The sequence below is a fragment of the Urocitellus parryii genome, chromosome 10 (genome assembly GCF_045843805.1).
Source record: "Urocitellus parryii isolate mUroPar1 chromosome 10, mUroPar1.hap1, whole genome shotgun sequence".
Taxonomy (NCBI): Eukaryota; Metazoa; Chordata; class Mammalia; order Rodentia; family Sciuridae; genus Urocitellus; species Urocitellus parryii.
In genome coordinates this window covers 90,336,690-90,361,393 of record NC_135540.1, presented here as the reverse complement: position 1 = coordinate 90,361,393, position 24,704 = coordinate 90,336,690, and the positions used below count along the sequence as shown (strand labels likewise).

The 24,704-nt window shown below is 38.8% G+C and overlaps 1 protein-coding gene across 1 annotated transcript in view; it reads left to right on the top strand.

Moving 5' to 3' along the window:
- The first annotated feature begins 21,065 nt into the window (after positions 1 to 21,065).
- Positions 21,066 to 24,704, top strand: part of Slc4a4 (solute carrier family 4 member 4) — a 319,583-nt gene continuing 315,944 nt past the window's right edge. Inside the window, exon 1 of the mRNA XM_026402584.2 lies at positions 21,066 to 21,135. The gene's annotated coding sequence lies outside the window, so the exon portion shown is untranslated. The remainder of the gene's footprint in view (positions 21,136 to 24,704) is intronic.

Genomic DNA, 24,704 nt, shown 5'->3' with positions numbered 1-24,704 from the left:
TCTCTCTCTCTCTCTCTTTTTTAAAGGAACATGTAATATAAACATGTAGCTACACAGCATCTGCATAGATATTAAATATGATAAAAAGATTTACGAATGTACAACTGTGACCTGAATGAAAGGGCATGTCTAAACACAATGAATCCAATTTTCTGCTTACACTGGCAAAGAAACCAACTACTGTGCCTAAAAAAACACTTTAGTTTTATTAGCTAAATAAACAGACTAATCAACACCACTGATCCCCTGTTCCCACTTACTCAAAGCTTTTTGAAAAGCTGGGATGTTTCTCAAAGGCAAGCTATGGATTTCTAATGCCAAAAGGAGGTTTTAAATACTCCAAAATTCAAGTGATGGTTTCCATGGTGACTCCCCCCAGCCACTTACTTGGATCGGAAGAGTGCTTCCCCTTCAAACATCAGATCCCCAAGTCCCTTCAGTCCTGTAGCAAAGGGCCGAAAAAGGAATGGCTGACTTTGAGAAGGGTATTTGGTGTTGGCAAGCTCTTCTTACGTCAATATAGATTTCATTTCCTCATCAGACCAGTTTCTGGACGTTCTATTGGATCTCGTTCTTTCTTTGCCACCCATGATGTTTGTGTTCTGGTCAGGGCAGAGGGAGAGTATGTATAAAGTGTGGGTGGGCCAGCAAGGGATGAATTAGCTTGTGTGTGCTTTTCAGATTCACCCAAAGGTGAATCTGATGTGAATTGGAGAAGAGAGTGCTGAAGTGGCAGGTTTCGTTATTTTTTACCTGGGACACCTTAAAGGGCCAGCCTTTTTAATCTATGAAATACCTGGGTGGATTTCATGGTGTTTCATATGTAGTTTATCAAATATATGTGGTTTATTAATAAAAACAAAAAAGATTTTTTAAAAAGTAGAAAAACATGGAGATAAAATGTGTGTGAATATATAATATAATATATATATGTACATGTATAGCTTTATATAAATTTATATAATGAAAATGGAATCATGCCTGAACTTACCCCTCTGCAGCTTCCTGATTTTTCTTAATATTGCATTATGAATAGCTGAAAGGATGGACCATATCATGTTTAACTGATTCCCAGGTGGTTTTCAATTTTCTTATTTTATAACTTTAAAGAATGATGTGGAGTATATCTTTGTGTGATATTCTCTTTCTGTTGACTTGGGGTCAACATTCTCCTGGGAAAATTCCCAGAAATACCTTTTAAAGTTTTTTAAAGGTTTACTTTTATTATTAGTCTTTTTAAAAAAGGTTTACTTTTATTATTAATCTTTTCATTAACTATAAAGACACAATATTTTCTGTAGAGTCCTTTGTGTCTAAATGGTGATCAATAAGACTACATGAAAATGTTGATACAGCTTTCCCAGGCATATGCTTTGATCTTTCTACAGAATTAGAATTCAGAAAAGAAGGATTTGGATGTCTGCAATATGGAATCTGTTTTAATAACTAATATATATTGAATGTTTACTATGTATCAGACTTTCTGAGCACTTTGCATCTACTTATTCACATACTTCATACAACAAACTGATGAAGTTGATACCTTTTACTGATGTGGAAAGTGACACAGAGAAGTTAGCTCACACTAACTTCTGACTTTAATTGTGACTTAGGTCAAAACAAGTAGTAAATGACTAAGGTCATACAACTAGTAAATGGAACCTGTCATGGTTCAAAACAATGTAATTTGAGTCTATGTGGACAGTTAATCACAACCCAATGCTTTCTTTCATGTTGACCATCTCTAGTTGTAAGAAATTAAACACACTTGCTTTGGTTTTACCTTATACGTACTTGGGTAAACGATAACTCAACCTGTGTTCCCCAGGATCACAGGGGCACCCAATTGCAAATACCAATTTCTTTTCATTGCCATTTTTTGAGGCTTGATAAAATTGTAATTCTTCTACTGCACACTGATTTGTTCTCATGTGGAGCATTTTATTTCTACATTTGATCTTAGCTAACAGGCTGAGAAGCAATTCTATTTTATTTCTCTAGCAATTCAATGAAACATGAAATGGTGGGGGAAAAGACAATAATGTCATAATTGAGGGAGACATCATGAGACAGAAGGTAGAAGGATCAGGACAAGGGTGGTAGTTGAGAAAAAAAGAAGAGAACTATATAAAAAAGCAAAACCAAAAGCCCTGGTTTACAGATGGTGCATAAATCAAGAGTATTTATCAAAAAATACCCACATTGGTGGTGTCTAGGAATACATATTTTTGCTGCTCTTGAAGTGTCAAAACCAACCAGTAAGCAAACCCTGATAATTTTGAAAGGGTGTTACACTAATTTTCCTACTGGCACACACTCTTTTATATACTGGCTAGTTGATTAAAATGAGGATTTTTAAAAAAAATTATTTATTCTAATTAGGTATATATGACAGCAGAATGCATTTTGATACATTGTACACAAATGGAGCACAACTATCATTTCTCTGATTGTACATGACATAGTGTCGCACCACATATGCAGTCATACATGTACCTAGGATGATGATGTCCATCTCATTCCACCATCTTTCCTGCCCTCATGACCTCCCCACCTTCCCCTTTGCCCAAAGTTCCTCCATTCTTCTTATGCTCCCCTCATCCATTATGGATTAGCATCCACTTATCGGAGAGAACATTCAGCCTTTTGAGTTTTTGGAATTGGCTGACTTCACTTAGCATCATATTCTCCAACTCCATCCATTTACCTGCAAATGCCTCCTCGGTCTATACGCAAAGGACTTAAAATCAGCCACATCAATTTTTATAGCAGCTCAATTCACAAATAGCTAACCTGTGGAACCAACCTAGATGCTCTTCAATAGATGAATGGATAAAGAACTGTGGTATATATACACAATGGAATATTACTCAGCATTAAAGGAGAATAAAATGAGATTTTTGATGAACTCTGAAGGAGGATCTAAATTTTGGAAAAGTAGAGTACCTTCGATGATAAATTACCCTCCAGATCAATATTAGAGTCTTAAGAATGCACAAAATTGCAAAACTCACACATTTCTCCGATACTGATTAAGGCTCTGTGTTTGAGCAGGGATATGTCCATCAAGGGCCAGGAGGAGGGGAGACTTCTGGTATTTCCAACTCATATTTTTCCCTTATGAAGATGAAAAGGGAGTGAGCCAGGGGGTTCTGATATAGACATCAACCTGAGCTCTTCTCCACAAGCAAATAGGCTTTTCACTGTGCATTAAATAAACAATTTGTGCCATTTCCCTAAAGGCAAGTACAGTATTATAGAGTGGGAAAAGTTGTCATGTGGCAATCTGATTATTTCATTAATTTACTCTACAAGAACATTTATTGCCCCACCCAAGCAGCATCATCCACATCCCATTGTTATGTTTTACTGAGGGGATGATGTCAGTGGCAGGGAATGTGGAGATAGGAAAGTCATCTGCAGCTGCCCATTCCTTTAGGTATAGAGGTGATGGCTCACCAGACTTCCACAGGGCAGATTTCTAGCTTGTCTCCTTCAATGATGACTGTTGTTTAATCTTACGTAGCTGGTGTATTGACTTTTTGTGTAATCGTTTAATATTGATCTTCCATAGGAACTCTTCAGTAAGTTTCATGAGGGCAAAGACTGTACCATGTCTTGTTAACTGGGGTTTATCCCCACTGCTGAGCATAGTGTTCAATACGTACTACATTCTATGAATTTTTGAATGAATGAATGCTGCAAAACAGGCTAGAAACATGGCAGGTGGTAAAAGACAACTATAGGCTCTGAGTCCTGCACTCTGTGCTAGGATAAATTTGTTAAGACATTTTAAGATATGAAGAAAGACAAACGATGAGAGGGAATAATGGATACCCATGTGGGTTATAAACTCTGTTCTTGGAGTTTAAGAAAGGCATAAGAATGCAAATTAAAAAACAGATCTGTTCCTCTTCTCTGTAATTCTGATCATTCTCCCACTCTGACTCTACTAATTGGGTATTGGGTTACAGTGAGATTTGCAATTTCCTAGGAAATAAGGAAATGAATTAATAATGAAAATTATTACAGTATTTATTTTCATGTCAAGCAATGTCCTTAATCAACATCACTGAAGAGATAATAGTCTTGGCTTACACAGTTGAAGATAGAATATAGATAGAGGCATTCAATATGCTGGTGGACTGAGAGGTTATTTAACATTATTTTGGTACTGTAAATTGTGTCCTCATGAGGTTACTGAACTACACAGCAATACCCCACCTCTACAACCAGCACCAATATTGCTACCACTACCACCACAATAATAGAAGTTACCCAGAGAATAAATAGTAGAACTAAGCTTTGAACCTAGGATTGTCTGACTTGAAAGCTTATGCTCTTTCTTTTATATTCTTGTTATGAAGTGTAGTCTTCACAGGCAGGTCATCCTATAAGGAATAGGATAGTTTTATCCCTTTTGATGCCACTACTGACAGTTAGGTATGTACACAATTATTAATCAGACATTTCCCATATTTTAGTGGTCTCAGTTCATGGCTAAGCAGCAGAGTTCAAATTCTGTTGCTCTTGCCCTGATCTCTTAACTTTCTTTCCTTATCTTTTAAGTGGAGCCATAGTTGAGGAGAGTGAGATGTGAGTCATTAACAATGCAGAGGATAGGGGAAAGTGGACTCAGTGGGGTAGCTCAGAAGGAACTAAAGATTACCTCCATGAAAGGACATTTTATCTTTATGCTTGATTTTGCACCTAGGTGAGTTCAAACTTGGAGAGGCTATGAAAAGGAAAAATAATTCTTAATGGCTACCGTATATGTTCAAGATTTGATCATGTAAAGTTAGGAAGACAAGACACTCAAGGACCCATCAAATACACATATTTGAAATTTCAGTTCCACTTATTTTTTACTGACTTTATTACTCATTTTGTTATATATACTATTTTGATAATATTATTTTTCACTAAAATGATATTCCTAAAATACTGTGGTCCTTTATAAGGAATAAATTAATATTTGGCAATAACTAAAAGTCCAGAGAGCTAGAAATCAGAATCATACAAGTAGAAGGAAGATGATGTTTTAAAAAATATATTAAAATAATAGAAATCAGAATCATACAAGTAGAAGGAAGATGATGTTTTAAAAAATATATTAAAATAATAGCAAAAGGTTTATTATATTGCCATTTCTTGGCCCATAGAGGAAAACTATTTTTAATTAGTTTATTTGTTCCTTTTGGCACTTAACTTCTGAATTATATATCTATATGATATAGTTGTTAATTTATTTCTAGGTGCTGCAGTCCGGCTGCAGCAAAAAATAACCGAGCCACCACAAAAACTTGTAGATTCAAACAGCAACTCTTTATTCCCAAACTCTCCCCGACACTCTACACGCACATTCTGGGAAAAATACACTCCCTCCACCAGGCTCTGTGTACCAATTCTCTCAGAACCTTGAGAGAACTCAATGGTAACTCTAAAGGAGCAGGCGCCTGAGGCAGCAGGATAGCCCTATTCCCAGCAGGTTCCACCTTAAACCTGGAGCCACCCTAATCCAGCAGGATCCACCCTAAACCTGGAGCCACCCTAATCCAGCAGGATCCACCCTAAACCTGGAGCCACCCTAATCCAGGAGGATCCACCCTAATCCCTGAGCAGGGTCACCTTTCAAAGCAAAATGCCATGCGTCATTGCTACTTGGCTATGGCTCTCAGCACTAGGTATTTCAGTTTAGTTATTATCTACTGACTTTCTAATATGGAATGGAAAGGAGATAACTTTTTAGAAAGTGTTTGGTACATAAACTGGGAAAAAACCAAAAACTTTAGGCCAGGTAAATAACAGATGCATCACTTGGCCATAAGAGTACATTATACACTTCTCTGAGTGTATAAAGAGGAGGCCATTAAGTGCTTTTTAAAATAACATTTTCTATTATTTTTCTTCACTTTTACTTCAAAATGAGCATGTTCAAGGTGTGGGCTTTTCTCTTGTCACTCCAGTTTTATTAGGGCTGTCCAATTAAGTGAACTGGGATTATCTACTTCACTGTGTGATAGGAGTGTCTTTGAGGAGTATACTTCATATCAGCCATGGTTTAATTTAGACATATCAGTACAAGATAATAGACTGCTAAGCATCCTGAACTAGTGTTTTTTACATCTCCCTCCCACTCCAAAATACCAGATACAGTCTTTTGAGCTGTTTCTTTCTGCGGTGGTGACCCAGAGTCGTTTTGTAGCATTCCAATCATTAATGTAATACAATAATTGACTTATCTCAGTCTGCTGCAACCTGGGAGGATGGGTTGAGTGAGGAGACTTGGTATAGTCTGAAATAAAATGAAACAATATATATAAAGGCACACCAAGAAGATTTGAATGGTAGATATTGTTACATGTAAACCTGATTATGTTCCAATAGGTTTAATTAATAAAGTTGCCTTTAGTTTAAACCAGGAGTTGGCAAAGTGTGGTCTTCTGGCCCAAACTGGCCACACCCATCACTTGCGTATTGCCTACAGCTGCTTTCTCACAGACAAAATATCCTGTTGGCCAAGCCAACATTTACTATCTGGCTCTTTGCAGGAAAAGTTTCTTGACCCCATGGTTTAAACCAATATCTTATCCCATTTCTTATTGTGTCTACTTTCCTGACAAATAAGCCTCCAAATCCAAACTCTTCTCAAAACAAAACAACAAAACACATTGGTTTTGTATCTCTTCTTGTTATAGTGTATCATTTAAAAAATGAAATGACCCTAGTAAGTTCCAAAATAAAAATTTCCCTTTGGCAGTTTGAATAGTCTCAGTCTTTAAATACTAAACACGTTAGTTTGTTTCATTGGAAGGAAGTAAAAAAAATATTTAAACACATGTAATTACTATTTTGGGAGAGCTTCCAGAATCTTAACACTCTAAATAGAACATAGTAATATTGGTATTATCTATAGTGCATAATAGTGAAAGCAGAAGTAGAGCCAAGAGCTTTGAGTTCAGTTTATTTTGTCCATAATGGACAAAAAGTTTCATATTGATTATGCATTTCTGCAAGGGTTTTAAATCTTATTGGCTTACTAGCAAGTAAAATAGTATTAAATAGCCACTCTGTCAGAGCCAGGAGTCAGTAGCTAAAATAACTGCTATCTTGGGGGATATTGTTTATTGTTAACAATTTCTCAAATGGAGTGCTCAGTATCTATTTCTAATTGTTGTAGAGGCAAAATAAATGGACATTATTCACTTATGGAATAAAAAGTCCTAATTACTAGGAAAATAATTTACTTTCAAAATTTAATATAATTACATTAAAATAGTTCTCAGATCAACATATTTCTGGAAAAAAAAACATTCTAATTAGCCAAGGCCAAATTCTTCTATTTTACACTTCTTGTAAGAATGATGAGGAGAAAATATTAGGTGTTAAAAAGAAAAAAATATAGAGAATTGTTTTTGAAAACAAACAACTTTGTGTTCCAATTCCCTAACCATCTGTCATGCATACGAATTTTATCCATAGCAGTCTAATTCTATTTGTAGCTCCACTTATGTGAACTTAGAGATATGTGCAGGAAAACTACTTATGGAATGTAAGGGGAATCAAGAGATTTGAAATATGCGTCAGGGTTTTAAAATATGCCTTCCTTTTACTCTAGCTTTTATCAAACTTGAATGTACTTTACTATCAAACATAATTTAGAAGAATTAAGTGCCAAATTTATGTCTGAACTTCAGATTCCTTGTCTTTCTCATAGTTACTACTAATACAGTTATTCAACCTTCATTTGAGTAAGTGAAATAACATTTGGTTTGAACATCTTGCTAAGGATATCATTGCTGCTATCAAAAAATGTAGGGGCTTACAATAATAATCACTTTATTATCCTCATGGGTTCTGTGGGTTAGGATAGGGCACAGCAAGATGGCTTGTCTCTGCTCTCCAGTGTTTAGGATTCCAAGTTGAGAAGATTTGAGGGCTGGTGTGATTTGATGGCTGGGGATCAGAATCATCTGGAGGCTCCTTTATACTCACATGTCTGCTGGGAAGACCTGAAGAATTAGAACTGCCAACCAGTCTGCCTGTATGTGGTGGCTTCTCCCTGTGGACACACTCCAAGTGATTTAGGACCAGGCATGGCAGCTTTAGTGTATTTGGATCTTTACAAGGCAGCTAAGGCTCCAAGCATGACTGTTCCAGCAAACACACAGCCTTACTTTTGCTGCTCTGTTGGTCAAAGAAGTTTCAAGCTCACTCATATTCAAGGAGAGGAGAATTAGATTCTGCCTCTTCACACAGTGGACTGGCAAGGTCAATTGGAGAAGAGGATGTGGAAATGGGACATGTTGCTGACATTGTCTTTGAGAATATAGTCTTCCATGCTGGCCAAAGAAAAAGTGAGTATATAATTGGGAGAATGTGTAACTAGTAAAATGGCAACTTTTTGTTGTTGTTGTTGTGATGTTGGTTGTTGATTAGAATTGAATGTCTAAAAGGCATCTCATACTTACTGTGTTCAAAATAGTGTTGTCTTTCCCCAAAATCAAAATAGTGATTTTTGTTTTCTCCTAATTTTCTCTTCATCAGGTGCTTCCATCTTAGACTATGTCACCATTTCCTAGTCAAAATTTAAGTCATTCTTATATTTTTGTTCTTTGAACTTTTACATCTAATCAATTAGTTCTACCTCCAAGATGTCTCTCAGATTTATCCATTTCTGTCCATCTTCAGCACTCACCTCCTGTCTTGTCTGTTTTGTGCTGCTGTAATAGGATTCTTGAGACTGACTAATTTATAATGAACAGATAATTATTGGCTCACAGTTCTGGAGGCTGGCAAGTCTAAGATCAAGGTGCCAGCATCTTGGTGAGGGCTTTCTTGCTGCCTCATTGCATGGTGGAAGGCAATGAGAGGGCGAGCAAGAGTGACCTGAACTTGCTCTTTTATGATATTATCAATTCCATCCCGGAAGGTGAAGCCTTCATGGCCTAATCACCTCCTAAAGGTCCTACTTCTTAATGCTGATTGTTACAATGACAAATTTCAGTTTGAGTTTTAGAGGGACAAACATTCAAATCATAGCATTCCCTAACCCAACTCTCATTCATCTCCAATCTGTTCTCCATTCACTTTTTTTTTTTTTGGGGGGGGGGGTGTACCAGGGATTGAACTCAGGGACACTAAACCACTGAGCCACATCCCCAGCCCTATTTTCTATTTTCTTTTGAGACAGGGTCTGAGTTACTTGGCACCTCTCTTTTGCTGAGGCTGTTTTTGAACTTGTGATCCTCCTGCTTCAGTCTCCTGAGACGCTGGGAATTCAGGCTTGTGCCACCACACCTGGCCTCTCCATTCACTTCTTTAAAAAAAATTATAACTTTTTATTTTATTTATTTGTTTTTATGTGGTGCTAAGGATCAAACTTAAGGCCTTGCATGTGCGAGGTAAGTGCTTGCACTGAGCCATTACCTCAGCCCCTCCATTCACTTCTGAGAATGAAATTCCCAAACCCTAAATTTGATCATGTGACAACTTTATTTAAAATTGATCAGTAGCTTCTGATTGCTCTTAGAATAAGATCTGAATTTGGGCTGGAGATGTGGCTCAAGCGGTAGCGCTCGCCTGGCATGCGTGCGGCCCAGGTTCGATCCTCAGCACCACATACAAACAAAGATGTTGTGTCCGCCGAAAAAACTAAAAAATAAATAAAATTCTCTCTCTCTCTCTCTCTCTCTCTCTCTCTCTCTCTCTCTCTCTAAAAAAAAAAAAAAAAAAAAATCTGAATTCATTCTACAAAGCCCTACAAAATCTGGCTCTTGCTTCCTTCTCCAAACCTCATGTCATTACTACCTTAGTCCTTCCCTAACCAGCAAATCTCAAGCATTGAACCTCATTACTTTCATGTGAACTACACTATTAATTTCTACGGTAGAGCTTATCTTATTATTTTATGTTTACTTGTTTATTGCCTCTCTTTTAAACTAGAATTCAAGCTCCATGTAGCCAGTAGCCTTGACTGTCTTGCTTTACTCTGTTTCCAGTACTTCACTGGATCTTGTGCATAATAGGTATTCCACAGCTATCTTTTGAATGAATGGTTTAAAACAAGGAGCAAATTGTATGTATAAGTCTAATTCCTCATGAAAACATCCTTATTTTACTCAAGCCCATGACTGGACATAAGAGATGACTTTTACATTAATAGCCACAGAAAAATAAAAACTTCCAAGTGCTTTGGGGTTCAAACTGACTTTTCAAGGGGGTTCTCTCTCTATTTGAACTAATTTATACAATAACTTATAGTTGTTAACTAACTAAATCTAACCTTAACTTATTCATTTTTTTTTTGCTCCTAACATACTTTATTTGGTAGAAAACTTGGCCTTCTTCATCTGGTCCTCCAAGAACCAGAGAGGCCTTAAAAGCAGCCAGACCACATGTCAGTGCACATGCAGGTGCCCACCTGCAAGGGAGGCAGTTAGAGCCCTGCAGTGTGAGTGCAAGGGCACTCTGTGGTGCTATCTCCCCACCTTTGTTCATATTATGTCAGGGCCTCTGCTTGACCATGTCAATGTGGGTTTCACATCTGTCTGCATGTATGCTTTCCATGGCCACTGCCTCAAATGGATCTAGCACTGGGACCTGCCAGTGGGCAGCAAGAAGAGAAAGGGGCCTACTTCACCCAAACATGTCCCTACAGAGAGGGAGTTAGAGCAACATGCCTGTCACCAATCACACCTGCCTGCAGCTGCCCCCTGGGTTCTCTAAGGGCAACCCAAGGGATACAGTTCTTTGTCTTTCCTTAGAAGATCATTGTACATCTGGACATATGTAGTTTTGAAATCATAGACATTGGGCTTGTCAGGTGCTGGTCCTGGGAGCTTCACGTGAGTTCCTGTTCCGAAGGACTGGACGCTGAATCCTCGCTTGCTGAGGATGTTGTGCACCTCCATGCTCTGATTCTGGTTACTTAGCACACCACCTCCACCCGCAGCAGCGGCGATGAAGGCATGGCGAAGGCCATACCATCCACCGAACCCACTCAGGGGCTCCCACCCAGCCTCGGGCTTCTTAACTTATTCATTATTCCGTTTATTTATTCAGTTTTAAACAAGTGCCCATTGTATGCAAGGGACTGTACTATAGGAGATTAAACAATGTAAAAATGTTTAAGACACATTTCCTACTTTTATAGAGACTACAGTTTAGTGAGAGAAAAAAGGAAAATATACCAAAAGCCTCAATACATGGTGATGGTATAAGTGACATGGAAGGGGCCCAACCTAAGGTTACCAGCAGGGAAGAGATAGAGGCCTTTAGGGCTGAACTCATCAGAGAAGATAATCAGGATTAGGTTGCAATCTGAAGTGGATGTTTAAAAACAAGGCTTTCAATAGTTGGAGATGGAGGAAATAATCCTGGTACGATAAATAGCATGAGCAAGGGACTGGGACCCAGAACAGAAAATACGTGATTAAGAAATGGTGAGAAGTCCTGCACATGGGATCAGTGGCAAATACAGCCAGTTGAAACCAGGTCATGAAAGGTTACTAACTTCAAGCTAAATTACTTGAACTTCTTTCAATGACGGAGGAAGAACTATTGAACTTTTCTTGTTTGTTTGTTTTGTTGTTGGAGGGAGGGAAGGAAGGTAATGAAAATAGTGTTTTAGGGAAATTAACCTGGCTTTGAGTGCAGGCTATACCCACTGATGACGAGGGTGTGGGGAGGAAGGAGTGTGGAGGGAAGCAGTGCAGACACTATCCAAGGACCAGGGACCAAGTATTCTCAACTTCCTCCATGTGTCTCCAAGGTGTATAATGAAGACAATGAATTTCTTGTTCCAGGCTCCTAGTGGATAGAGCATAGACTTAGACCATTCAGAATGCTGGCTGTATAACATTGGGACTTGGATGACCTGAGGTCAGTCACTTGATATTGCTGAGCCTGTTTTTTTCAACTACATCATAGAGATAATTTTTGTACTATCATGCAAGGTTTCTATGAAAATTAGGAAGTTCTTGATAAAAGTAGCTATTATTAATTATTGAGTGCAGCATTGAGTTTACTGGATTAACTTTTTTTTTTTTTTTAGTATGAAACTGGACTGTTTCCATTTTCCTTGCCTGATGTTCTATGCTATAGGAAGACTATGAAAGCAATTTGTTAGCACAGCACCACTTCACCTTGTATGTAATGTTTTCTTTGGTATTCTCTGAAAAATCACCTCCATCTACTTGATTACTCTGTACTTTATTCCAAATAGTAACTGCAGTGTCAGCAGAAGCTTTCGAATAGTTGTTTCCCTAAGTGAAATGTCTTTTACTCTTGCCAGAATAGACAAAGTGTTAAGTAAAGAGTCAATACTTTTTGTATATTAATTTAATTAAAAAAACACTAATAGAGTTTGAGGGCCACTGACTGGGCAGAGAGAGCTGTCCAGTATTCTTAGACTTTGCTTCATTTTCATCTTATTCTTTTTTCTTCTTTTGAGTTTATTTAAACACTTTCCCTGGACTGGGATGCTAGGCTATTGGTTCCAAGACATTGCTAAACCAAACTGAACAAATGTCAGTTCCATGAAGTGATTTGGGGGTTCCTTTCCTTGGATCAAAGTTACTCAAATACTCAGATGGAAACTTGAGAGAAAAGGAATTTATGTATCAATAATTTTAGAATAATCTCCTTCTTTGAGTTTCTGACTTACCATGACATATGCTAGAACAGATATGTTCTGACAAAATTTTACTAAATTCTAAGCTTTTTTTGAGTTTAAATAAGAATTACTGAATGAAAGGAGATATGTTGGCATTTGTAGCTAATTTCCCTATAACTCTAAGTGAAATGTTATTTTTTATAAACAAAGATAAAAGCCTCAACATTTAATTTAGGGATGAAGACTTCTTGTTCCAGGCCCACTAACTAGATACCAAAACAAGATCTTCAGTACTGGGTGTGGTGGTGTACACCTGTAATCCAAAGAGCTTGGGAGGCTGAGTCAGGAGGATTGTGAGTTCAAAGCCAGTCTCAGCAACTTGGTGAGGCCCTGAGCAACTTAGCAAGACCGTGTCTCATAATAAAAAATAAAAAGGGCTGGGGATGTGGCTCAGTGGTTAAGTGCCTCTGTGTTCAATCTCTAGTACCAAAAACCAAACCAAAACAAAACAAAAAACCCAAAGCAAGAAAACAAAACCCTCCAGAACACCAAGAAGATTTCCTTTCCCTACTTCTTTTAAAATAAAAATCAAAAGTTGGAGAGTTATAGTATAAGCAAATACTGTAGTGTTATTGGTTCATGAGACAATATTAATGTCCTTCAAATCTATATGTTGTACATCTACTATGTGCCCCATGGATCATGGATAGAAAGCACATAAAGGTAATTTTAGTTTGAAGAAAACACCACCAAAATCTCATTTCAAATAGCCATAATAAAATGTAGCCATGAAAATAAACAAATAAATATTGTTTCCAAGCACAGTATCTCCAAAGTCCAACATTCTGTTTCTGGACAGCCAAGTTCTCAGATGTTGATGTAGTTATATATGTGCTCTCAGATTCTGTTGAAATTTAAGAGGTAGATATAGTTTAGGTCTGATATTGTATGGATTTCCCCAACAATTGGCTCACTCTTCTGGTTCAGATGTTTATGTTCCCAGAGAAAGGCCAACTGCAACTCCAAACTTCTTCAAACTCAATCTGAAACAGAGTTGACCATGTATGAAACATAGGGAATTTTGAAAGCCATGTAGCTTCTTCTGAAGGTGAGAGTGATAGCCACTACCAACAATAGGTATTGTCAATATTGGATGAGTTAATTCATTAGAATAGACCCTGGAACATGGCAAAAGTACTGTAGGTGCTGGTTATTGTTATTGTTAGTGAGGCTATCAATATTTTCATTGCTAGATAGTGGAAAATGCTATCAGAGAGCCTATTCCTCTGAATTTTCATAAGTTAAGGGCAATTCTGGAATTGTGCTAAGAGTGCAGTAGTCTTTAACTAGATCTGAAAAGATGAAACCAATTCAGATTAACTACCTTTTTTTCTAAACATATTTCTTTTTCTTTTTTTTTTTTTTTGCGAGGGGAGGTTCCAGAGATTGAACCCAGGGGCATTTAACCACTGAGCCACATTCCCAGCCCTTTTTATGTTTTATTTTGAAACAAAATCTCACTAAGTTCCTTAGGGCCTCACTAAGTTGCTGAGGCTGACTTTGAACTCATAATCCTCCTGCCTCAGCCTCCCAAATCACTGAGATTACAGATGTGTGCCACCAAGCCCAGCTCTAGCCATATTTCTTAAAGCTTATGTTTTAGGCCAAGAGAGATTGTTCTTACTCAAAATTACTCTCAAGAACCACACCAACTTTTATATATATATATATAATACAATCAGTCAACCAAAAGCCAGAAATGTAAATCATGCAAAGAAATGTGTCAAAATAGAAATGGTCTTCTCTGAAAAGGATAGTTTTCACTACTATTCCATCTATTTCTACTTTGTAACTTTTAAAAATAATGAGACTACATTGCTTTAATAATGGAAAAAAATAAATTTTGATTTTTTTGAAAACTAACCTGCTCTAATCAAGTTGCTTGATAAAATGTTATTTTAAAATTGTGTACAGATTTTATTTGTGCAAGAAAATGGTAATATCTTTTTGTTTGCACACTCAAATTTGAGTGGAAGCCAGGCAGGCACTGAGGGAATAGTGTCGGCACTCAACAACATCCAATAACCATGAAAGGGTGAGACATTCGAGTCTTGTCACTGGCATCTCACCAGCCATAGTTTCAAACTGTGTCACAGTTTGTAAAGATATTAATCTCACTGTCTATCATATGGATTACTGTTTAAATGAGTTATTCACACATTAAAAAATGTCTTTAAGCATGTAACTGGGGTTATTTATATATTTTAATTTCAAATTTAAATTAAAAAATAAGCAATCTATCCACATGGTTAAAATTCAAAAAAAGTACAAAAAATTCAATGAAAAGTGTGAACTCCACAGTCATCTATTTTCCCTCCCTGGAGGCAAATAGTGCTTTTATTTGCTTGTGTATCCTCTAACAGATATTTTATGCACATGCAAATAAATATGTAGTTATAGTTTTAAAAGTTATCAGGTAAGAAGAATGATGTCTTAAACAATTTGTGGCATCTGAAATCTGTCTTAATAAAATATATATTCTGGTTAAGAAGCCTTTCTTCTTAATTAACATTAAAATGTTCCAAAAAAGAATAAATATGATCAATCATCTTACAAGTAATGAGGTACATATTAAGTTCCTACTATGTGTAAGGCACTTTCAGGTGCTGTTTGTTCTGCCAAGTTGCTGTCAAACATTTTTATATTTATGTTTCTGGTCATCCGGATTTGTGTGCAGCCATTGTCCCAGAGATGGCTTCCTTAACAACACTTGAAAGCAGCTCTCTCTTTCCCCATCAGCCTCCCTCACATCACTGTGGTTTATTTCTCCTAGAACTGGGGTGATCTAAAATTTCTCCTCAATATTTCACTTTTGATCACGAGGGGAATTATCATTATCATTTGAGAACAACAAGAGGAATAAACTAGGGCTGGAAGCTGGGATGGATGGTCATGCTCTTTGCAGTACGTATGCCGCTTCTTGGCATTTAGCATTTGAAGGTAGTGGAAATGATCTTGTCCACTTGTTTACTTGTCAGCTCCACAAAGCAGGAACTTGGCTTGTTCTAGGAACCCATCAACTAGAAGAGTCCTTGACACAAAGGAAACAGTTTCTTAATAAAAACCTGTTGATTGTGTGGATGACCCAAACCTGTTCCATGTTCTGTGTGGAACTGAACAGTCCTTGAGCAGCAGTATGAAACTGGAAAACCATAAGAGAAAATTGGTCCAGAATGTTTTTTTCCCTAAAGAGAGGGAGAAAAAGGAGGCAACTTTTTAACATTCAGATTTCCATCCTTCAGCATTTCCCATAAGCTCATCAGTTTGGCAGATGTATACTTGGAGAGTCATTTGTTTTGTTACTTGCAAGGAGAACCAGGTGTTGCGGTTTCCAGAATAGGTCAGGTCTGAGGAGCAGATCAGTGGGATGTGAATGGTTACAGTCCAGTTTGATCCAGTGGTGGGTCAGCCCGCAGGGAAACCTGTTTCCAAGCAGTGGAACAGTTGGATCCACATGACTCAGTCCACAGGCAGAAAAGGAAGAGCGGCTTTAGAACAGCCTGCCATCTGGGTTTATTCATCTCCCAAGGAGGTGGGAGGCCAGCAGGATACAAAGGAACAAGCACCTGTCTGTGTCTGGGAAGCTGCTGGTGTGAAAACACACACACACGCACACACACACACATACACACACACACAAGTTCATCCTGGCAGAGAAGTCTGACATAATTCTCCACTATCTTACCTTAAACCAGACAATGTTTTTTAACTAGGAACACATGTATGTTTTAGTGGCTTAGTAGCTTGTTTTATGTGTTCCTTTCCCATTCCAAACAGAGAGATCTGTGTCCTGTGTTATTGTGATCCATGGGAGAATTCCTGTAGGAGGAAGAGGCTGAAACACTGGCCTAAGGTTACTAAACAGAGTATTCAATGACAAATGCATCAGTAACACTTCTGAAATATTTGCATGTTTCTCTATCACTGTATTGTTCAGATTTTATTAGAGGAAATTATTCTGGTATCCTACTAGAGTTATTGAATTTTGGGGTAACTGAAGTCCCTTGATTTTACTTCTGAAGAAACTGAGGCCCAGAAAGGTTGAATAAATTGCTTGACATTAACAGAGATAGGCTCCCGTTTTTTAGAAGAGTCTCTTCTAATATTTGACTTTAGGCATGTGTTTTTAAAATAACAGTTGGATATGGCTGAGAGCTTAGTTGTTAAAACTGTGAAGCAACTTATGACACATGTTTAGCCAAATAAAATTATTTCTCCAGCTCATGCCATGCTGACAGCTTGCAAAAGTGTTTTCACCTTCCTTCTTGTCTCATAAAAAGGGGTTTCAGCTACTTTTAAATCCTGGGTTTGTATAAAGAAATGTAGATTATAAATTTAGGTTAGTTGAACCTAAATTTCAAGAATTTATTCAGGAATTTGGCAGGTTGATATGAACTTTCTGGAGTATAAGTGAAATAATAATGAGGCCTTTAGTGATCTATCTACCTATTTATCTATCATCTATCTATCTTCAGTGTCATCCCAAGTTATTTAAAGAATGAGAAAAAAAGTGATTTTTTTTTCTTACTCTTAGGTAATGATGTGGTTAACTAAATTGATATAGGATGACAACTTCAACGATCATTGTTATAATATTGCTTAATAACAAAACACGTACAAGTCAAAATAAATATGGGCACAAAGAAAACCTCTATTTTGTATAGCAAATATGTGTCAGAGTTTTACCAATGAGTCACATATTTAAAAAGTACTTGATATTGAGAAACATTTCGGATCATTCTTTCAAGTCTATAGTAACATGATATAACATACCTAGTACCACCTTTCTATTTAGTTTCCAGTATGAAATGTATATGAATGTTATAATTTTTATAACTCCAAGATAAACATGCAATGATGTTTTTACTTTTTGTCCTCATAAAACAGAATAATGAAAAAACCATTCAAATATAATAGGTGTGTTTATGGGTTTTGCTATATGTTGAACAAAGTGCTTTACACATATAATTATTTAGTTACAAACCATTGCTCTTCTTGTTTTATGTAATGAGGAAACTTAAATGCAAAAGTTTTTAAGGACCTATTTAAAAACCACACAAATATTGAGAAATTTTTGTAATAATAATCCTATCTGCAGTTCAGAGCTACACCCTACATTTGTTAAATAATCAATACAGAGTTTATGAGTTGTGTTATTTTACTACATACAACATTCTTGTTTTAGAGTCATAGAATACCATGTTTATATGAGACCAAGAATGCTTTTGATACCTATGAAAAAACTTTAGTCAGTCTAGTTGGAGCTCTGTTGTCAAGAGGCTTCATCACTGGCTACCACTAGATGGTGCTTGTTACTGAACCAAAGGTTCTTTCTGTTTTCCTCAGGTGCCTATTAGGACTTTGGAAGATAGGACAGAAACTTGATTAATAAGCTAAATAGTGGGTGGGTACTGCAGAAAGTCATTAAGCACAGAGAGTTATTGATTAAAAAGTAAACAAACCATTGTTAGTAAAGGTTACTTATAAGCTGTTTTTTCTACTGCCATCAATATTTTCTGTTCATTCTTTTTGCCATCAACCGGTGTGAATTCCTAAACAAAAAGAACAAATAAGTCTTTCTTTGGACTTATGAGACTCAAAGTCCATAACACAGGTTTTAGGGTTGGTGGAAAAAAAAAAGGAATCTTGGGATTCATTGTTCTCACCCGGAAAAGCAAAAGGAAAGGTGGCCACATGCAGAGTTAACAGGAAAAGTTAATAAATTACCTTTCAAAGGAAAAACACATGTATCTCAATTACTGAGCAATAATCAATAGGAAAGGAAATGGAACATGCTCTTTTAATTGTGGGATAGCAAACATCAAGTAGTGAGACCGATAACAGAGGTTTCTGGATCTTTGCCAAAGACAACTCTTTTCCTTATTAATTTGAGACCCATTGCAAATCTCCCTCCAGAATGCCCTCATTCTCTTTTCTTCCCATCCTACTTCACCAACTATGTACCCCTTTCAGGGTAAAATCTTGCCAACCTCTATAGTGAAATGCCTCCCAAGTGTTACCTATCCAGTTTGTTTGAAGACATTTTGACAGATTTTGCAGCAGAATGCATGGAAAATGTGTTTCTTGGACTTTTCCTTTCTCAAACAGTCACCAAAGCTTACTATTCATGGCTGGTTCAAGATTATAATGAGAAATTGCCAGCTATGTTGAAATACATAATCCACAGTGTGAAAAACTTGTTAATAGCAGTGGCAAATTCTTAATACAAAAGTGATTTCTTTTTGCCTGTGAACTTACTTTGGGGTTGCTGATTCTCACTAACTGTGTCCAGGAAATGACAGTTAATTTTAACAGTAGTCTGGAAAGAAAAGAAAATGACTTAAGGGAAAGTTTTAAAGCTCAATTTTCTTTTATCTTGCGTTTTGAATTTCCCATGTCACTGCAGTGGGAAATGTAGAATGTGTGAACATACATGTGATCCAGATGTGACAACAGCTCAACATATGACATAAGTGTATTTTAATTTCAGACATCAGGCAGCTTAGTGTTTCCTAGTATTTTTGAAGCATTGATTAGGGATTTTAAACATATAGGTTTTTGAAAACTAAGAACTCTATATCTGCTTCCGAAGCCCTTTTGAGGCATCATGGATCTCTTCCAGCTTGATATATTGAAAAAAAAATCTCTTCCTTAAATTTACTTCTCTTCTATCCCAAATATTTCCCTCCCCGTGTCTTACTATCTATAGCTTTGTATTGAAGAAAGTTTTGGAACCAGGAGCAGCCAGTCAGTATGGAAAATTATTTTTCTTGGGCTTTATGTGTTTTGGTGGCTACAATTGAAAGTGCGGTTTGATCAGTGACCTCCAAACATATATAATGTGCATTAATAGAAAATTCATATGCACTTGAATCATACATTGTGGCTCAAATCCATTAAGTGGCTACTTTGTAGCAGTTTTCAGAACATTAGATTGTGTCTATGTTGCCAGTCTGTTCATCTCTTTTGAAATACCTTTATTTTATTTATTTATTTTTATGTGGTGCTGAGGATCGAATCCAGTGCCTCACACGTGCTAGGCAAGTGCTCTACCACGGAGCCACCACCCAAGCCCAACCGTCTGTTCATATCTTAATGGCTTACTTAACTGATCATAATGGTGCAGGGTCACTGATTTGATATTATTATTATTTGCTTGGCAAAGAGTACTTAACTCTCATTAATTGGACTTGAGAACAGAGTAAATAGTCATGATCATTTTGAAATTTCAAGAACCCCCCTTGGATGACTAAGAGTGTTAGGAATCCTAACTCCAGAAGAAGACAGAAGCAATTAGTGACATAAACGAAGGTCAAGCCTGAGAACCGCGATGTGCCCAGACATCCTTTGCTGAAGATTTAATGTTGCCTATACTGGGTGCTGGCAGTACTCTACCTTCCAATACACTTCAAGTTTTATAAAGTAGCTTCAAGAATGATCTGGGGCTGGGAAATGCTTGCAACTTCAGGCTCTCCCCAGCAGGGAACTCTTTGGAGTAGGGCTCAAAAGTACGACGGACCTAGCAGCCCGCTAAGGTCTCAGGAGAAAGAACCCAGGGAGGCAAGGGCGGCCGGTCGCGACCCCAGTGCTAGGTCCTTTGCAGGCGGGCGCGGCGCGCAGAGCCCGAGCCCCCAGCGGAGGCGGCGCAGCGCGAGGCCCCTCCCAGCCGCCGCGGATGCCCAGGCGGCTGACGCCGAGCGGCGGCTGGGAGAGGTGGGGGCCAGGCGGGCGGGAGCGGGCGGGAGCGAGCGAGGGCAGGGCAGGGGGCCGGCCGAGGCCACTCGCGGCTTTAAATATGGATCGCGGGCTCGCGCTCGCGGCACAGTCGCTGCCGCCTTCCCGGATTCCCGGTTTGTTGCCGAGGGGCGCCCGGACTGGGCACCTCTGCTGCAGTGTTAGCTACTGGCAGTTACATCGGAGATTCCTATAAATATGCAGGAGCTGCAGGAGGCAGAGTAGACGCCCGCGCCCTTACACCCTCACTCGCCGCGCACCACGCGGGCCGTGTAGACATTCCCCCCCCCCGCGCCACCTTCTCCCGCTTCCTCCCGGGAGGTTCAGGTTCTAGGGGAGCTTGCTTCGAAGACCCTCCCGCTTCAGCGCCCTCGCCCCGCTCTGTCGCGCTCACCTCTCTCTGCCCCAGAGCGCGCACCCACCCAGGCGGCAAAGTTGTGACTACTTGGGAGCGGGTGACTCGCGTCCCGATCGCTCCGTGCCTCGCACCGACAACTTCCCCCGGCTCTGCGCCGCTGCGCGCCGGGCCCACGCCTCCCAGGACCCCGCGGGCCCCCAGCCTCCAACCCCGGCGGGGCGCCGGGCAGCGCTTTGGTGGCGGCAGCGGCCGTGGTGGCAGCGAAAGCAGCGGCGGCGGCGGCGGCGGCGGCGGCGGCGGCGGCGGCCGCTGCAGCCACACACTCCGCCGCCAAACTGGAGGAGCGACGGAAGCCGGATCCCAGGAGGTAAGTACCCGGCCGGAGCAACCGCGGGTGGGTCGGCCAAGTCCCCAGCCTCACCACGGTGGCAAGCGGGGGTCTGAGGGCCGGTCCTGGAGGGCGCTCAGGCGGCCTCGGCGCGCTCGGGGGAGGAGAGAGAGGTCAGTTGCGGGCCGGGCATCCCCTGGGTTGGGCTCCCGAGACTTGTGCAGGCTGCTTCCGCGGAAAAGTACTCCCCCCCCCCCCCCCGATTCTTAGCGTTTACGGGAAGAGTTGTGGTGGTCTTGTTCCCTCCCACCGCCTAGCCCCCTCCTCATAACTGGATGTTGTTACTAGGATTGTGGGGCCAGTGTGCGCTGCAGGCTGGCTCGGACGCGGTGACACGTGTGTTCCCGTGAGCCTGGGTGGTCGCAGTGCGGCCAGGCACCTGCCTGAGGGCGGGGGACACATACCCAGACACATCAGAGGGGGAAGCCTGGGGAACTCAGTGCCACCGAGGCCGCGGCCCCCACTTCACTGACCACTCCTGTACCGAGCATTCACATCTCTGGCACGCTGAAGACAGTGGGGGTGAGTCAGGCAGATTCTCTGCAAGTGGCACATACACATTTATTTGCAATGGATTTGGAAGGAGGAGGCAGAGGTTAAACTGGCATTTCTCTTGGCCAGCGACAGCAGAGCTCTTCCTCAGGTACTGGGCAGCATGTGCATCTTGGCAAAGATAGGTGATTTCTTTCTTCTTAAGTGCATTTCACTCAGCCTTTGGCAGTCTATTAGTAATAGTCACTAAAGGAAGGCAGGAATTGGGAACTACATCAGCAATCTGCAGCAAGCACTACACAGGAAAAAGTTCTTAAAAGAACAAAAGAAAAATCCTGAACTTATGAAAGATGTAGAAGAAAGCAGTTAGACTTCTATACCAACATTGTAGAGCATTTATCAGTTCTTTGTAAAACTTTTTTCTACCCTTTATTCCTTCTCAAGGCCCTACCTTAGCACAATTGCCTGCAGCAAACTTTCCAGTCTGGACTGAAGCTCAGTAAGTGCTTTAAATTACCCTCCCACTTCTCCCATTTTCACATCTGTGCTGGAGAAAGTTGCTCCTAATTAGAAGTCATGGACACTGGACTGTACTAAACACACTTTGTCTCAACTCTGGAACTGCTTTTTCCTAAGAGGCACTGCATTGTACTGTGCTTCCTCCTCCCTCCTTTTTGTATCTGAGACATACAGTTGGAATAGTACCTGAATTAAAGTGTAATTTGCCTATTAGGGTTTATTTTCATTCTGACTTTGAATAGAGTCTTCCATGCAGGGCAGTATTTACAGGCTCTTTTTTTTTTTTTTTTTTTTGGCCAATGTAATGTCTTTTGAAATTGTTTCTAAGAATTCCTCCTTGCATCTATCCTATTAACATTTAAATAATTTCATGGTCATTTTGTAGTTAGATTGAGGGTACTAGTATAACTTCATTCAAAGGAAGTGTGTCTTTATTTTTCTATAGCTTTCATTACTGAGAAAAAACTTTTACTTTCATTTTAAAGTTAAAAGTAGTGATAGGATTCTGGTCTCTGTTAATTCTTGCAACTGAATTGTTTTAACTTTAGAGTATCTAGGTAAAATGACATAAAACTTTTGCATGTATAGATAGAGATGGGAAAATAGTACTATTATGAACTGTTGATTGAGTTGTAGGGCATTTATAGGGGTAGAGGTGGGAAGGATAAGATGGAATATTTTGATAGTTCTAGGTATGTTTGAGAAAACTTCTAAAGAAACCCTTAACTCATTTTTAGAAGCACTCAACCACAAATTGTTTTTTTTTTTTTTTCAAATGAGGTATCATTTGCTGTTTTGGGGATATACATACATATATATATATAATTTTAGCCAATCCGATTGTACTCTTTATCTTCTAGTGATATATTTTTGAAGTTCCTTTGTCACCATAAAATAACTTTAAATGTTAGTGTCATTATTTTTTGGATTTACAAAAATATATTGTGAAAGGCAATTGTATTTAGAGGAAAAAATGGGATAGACATCAGGTAACCTTTGGGACAACATTCAGCATGCCTTGGTAGTAATCTCATTTTTTACTGAGCTCTGGCAAGTACAATTTTGAGGTTCTGATCCCTTGTTCTGATAGCAAGCAAGATAGTCTGGCCATAGCTTACATCTTAAAGGAAAACAGCACTTAAGGAAAGGAAATACACACATTAGCTGGTGAATCATTGAGATAATCAGGTTTCTCTGCCTGCCTCTGAGGGCGCTGCAGTCCAGGAGGACTACTACTGTTAGGGGAGAGGAGTCCTAAGAGAATTCACCAGACTGAAATGTGATGAGGCTCATCATCAGCTTGTTACTTGAAGTTTCTTTGTGTTCATTTTATACAATAGGAATAAACTCTAAAACAGGAGTTGATAGGTAATAAGGTTGGGATTGGGAAGAACAGACTGAGAAGAGGAAAATCTGATGATGATCAAACTTTCTAAGCAGTTTTTTTTTTTTTTGATGGCTAAATGAAAGGAAGCAGTACAAAGGAAGCTAGAAGCAGAACACAGACCACAGTTGATGCTGTTTCCTAGGATGACTTATAATTTATGAAATTTATAGGGAATTATTTAGCAAAATGGGTAGTTATGGAACATCCAAGAAGTTAGTGAGACTACAAAAGTAGACCTTACTACTTTTGCATTTGTAGGAATGTTTTTTGTAGGGGAAGAGGAGAATAATTTTTTTCATATAAGGTCTGGTCTAAACTGAATTACAAATACATATTGCCTTTCTTCCAGTATTTAAACACTTGATATGATATGTCACCAATTGGAAAATATGCGACTGTCCTAACATGAAGGTATTTCATATCCTTAGTAATGATTGCCTTTAGTTATTTTTACAGTAGTAGAGATGGATTCCCTTTTGCTCATTTGTTCTGTCTAATGTGCATTTACACATACACTCACACACACACAAATTAGTACAGGTGGTCAGTTTTATTTTAGCTCTAGGCATACTTGCTATTGTCATGATGATTTTGAGGCAATGAATTTTGTGTATTTCTCTAGTCTCAGTGCAATGGCATTTCAAACAGGCATCAGAGAGATGATGAAGGTATAAATGGTGATGGTTTTGTTTAATCTGCTGTGGCAAATAAGAGAGAAAACTTTTTTCTGGTCTTCTTCATTATGTTTATAATTTTACTCCTTAATATATTGTCTTACTTACCTCTGAACTAAGTTATGTATTCAAAAAGGTGTGGTAGAAATAGTAATGGTGAAACCATGCTCATCTGGAGTTGTTTGCATGAACCAAAATCTTGTTCTTCTTTCTTAACAATGGACTAGATGCAAGGGATTATTATGTTTAGTAAGAAGATGAGGAAATTAAGGCACAGAGAACTTTGTTTGCTTTTCTTGAACTTAAGAGAAAATTATTGGTGGATATAAAAAAGGACGTGTTAAATTTTGACTAGTGATACATAATTATTGAATGAGTGTCATGAAATGGACAAATGTCCATTTAGTCACAGCAGAAAACACTCAAGAAAATAAAAGTTTATCATGTTGTAAAGTGATGGTCTCCATTCCCCTCTG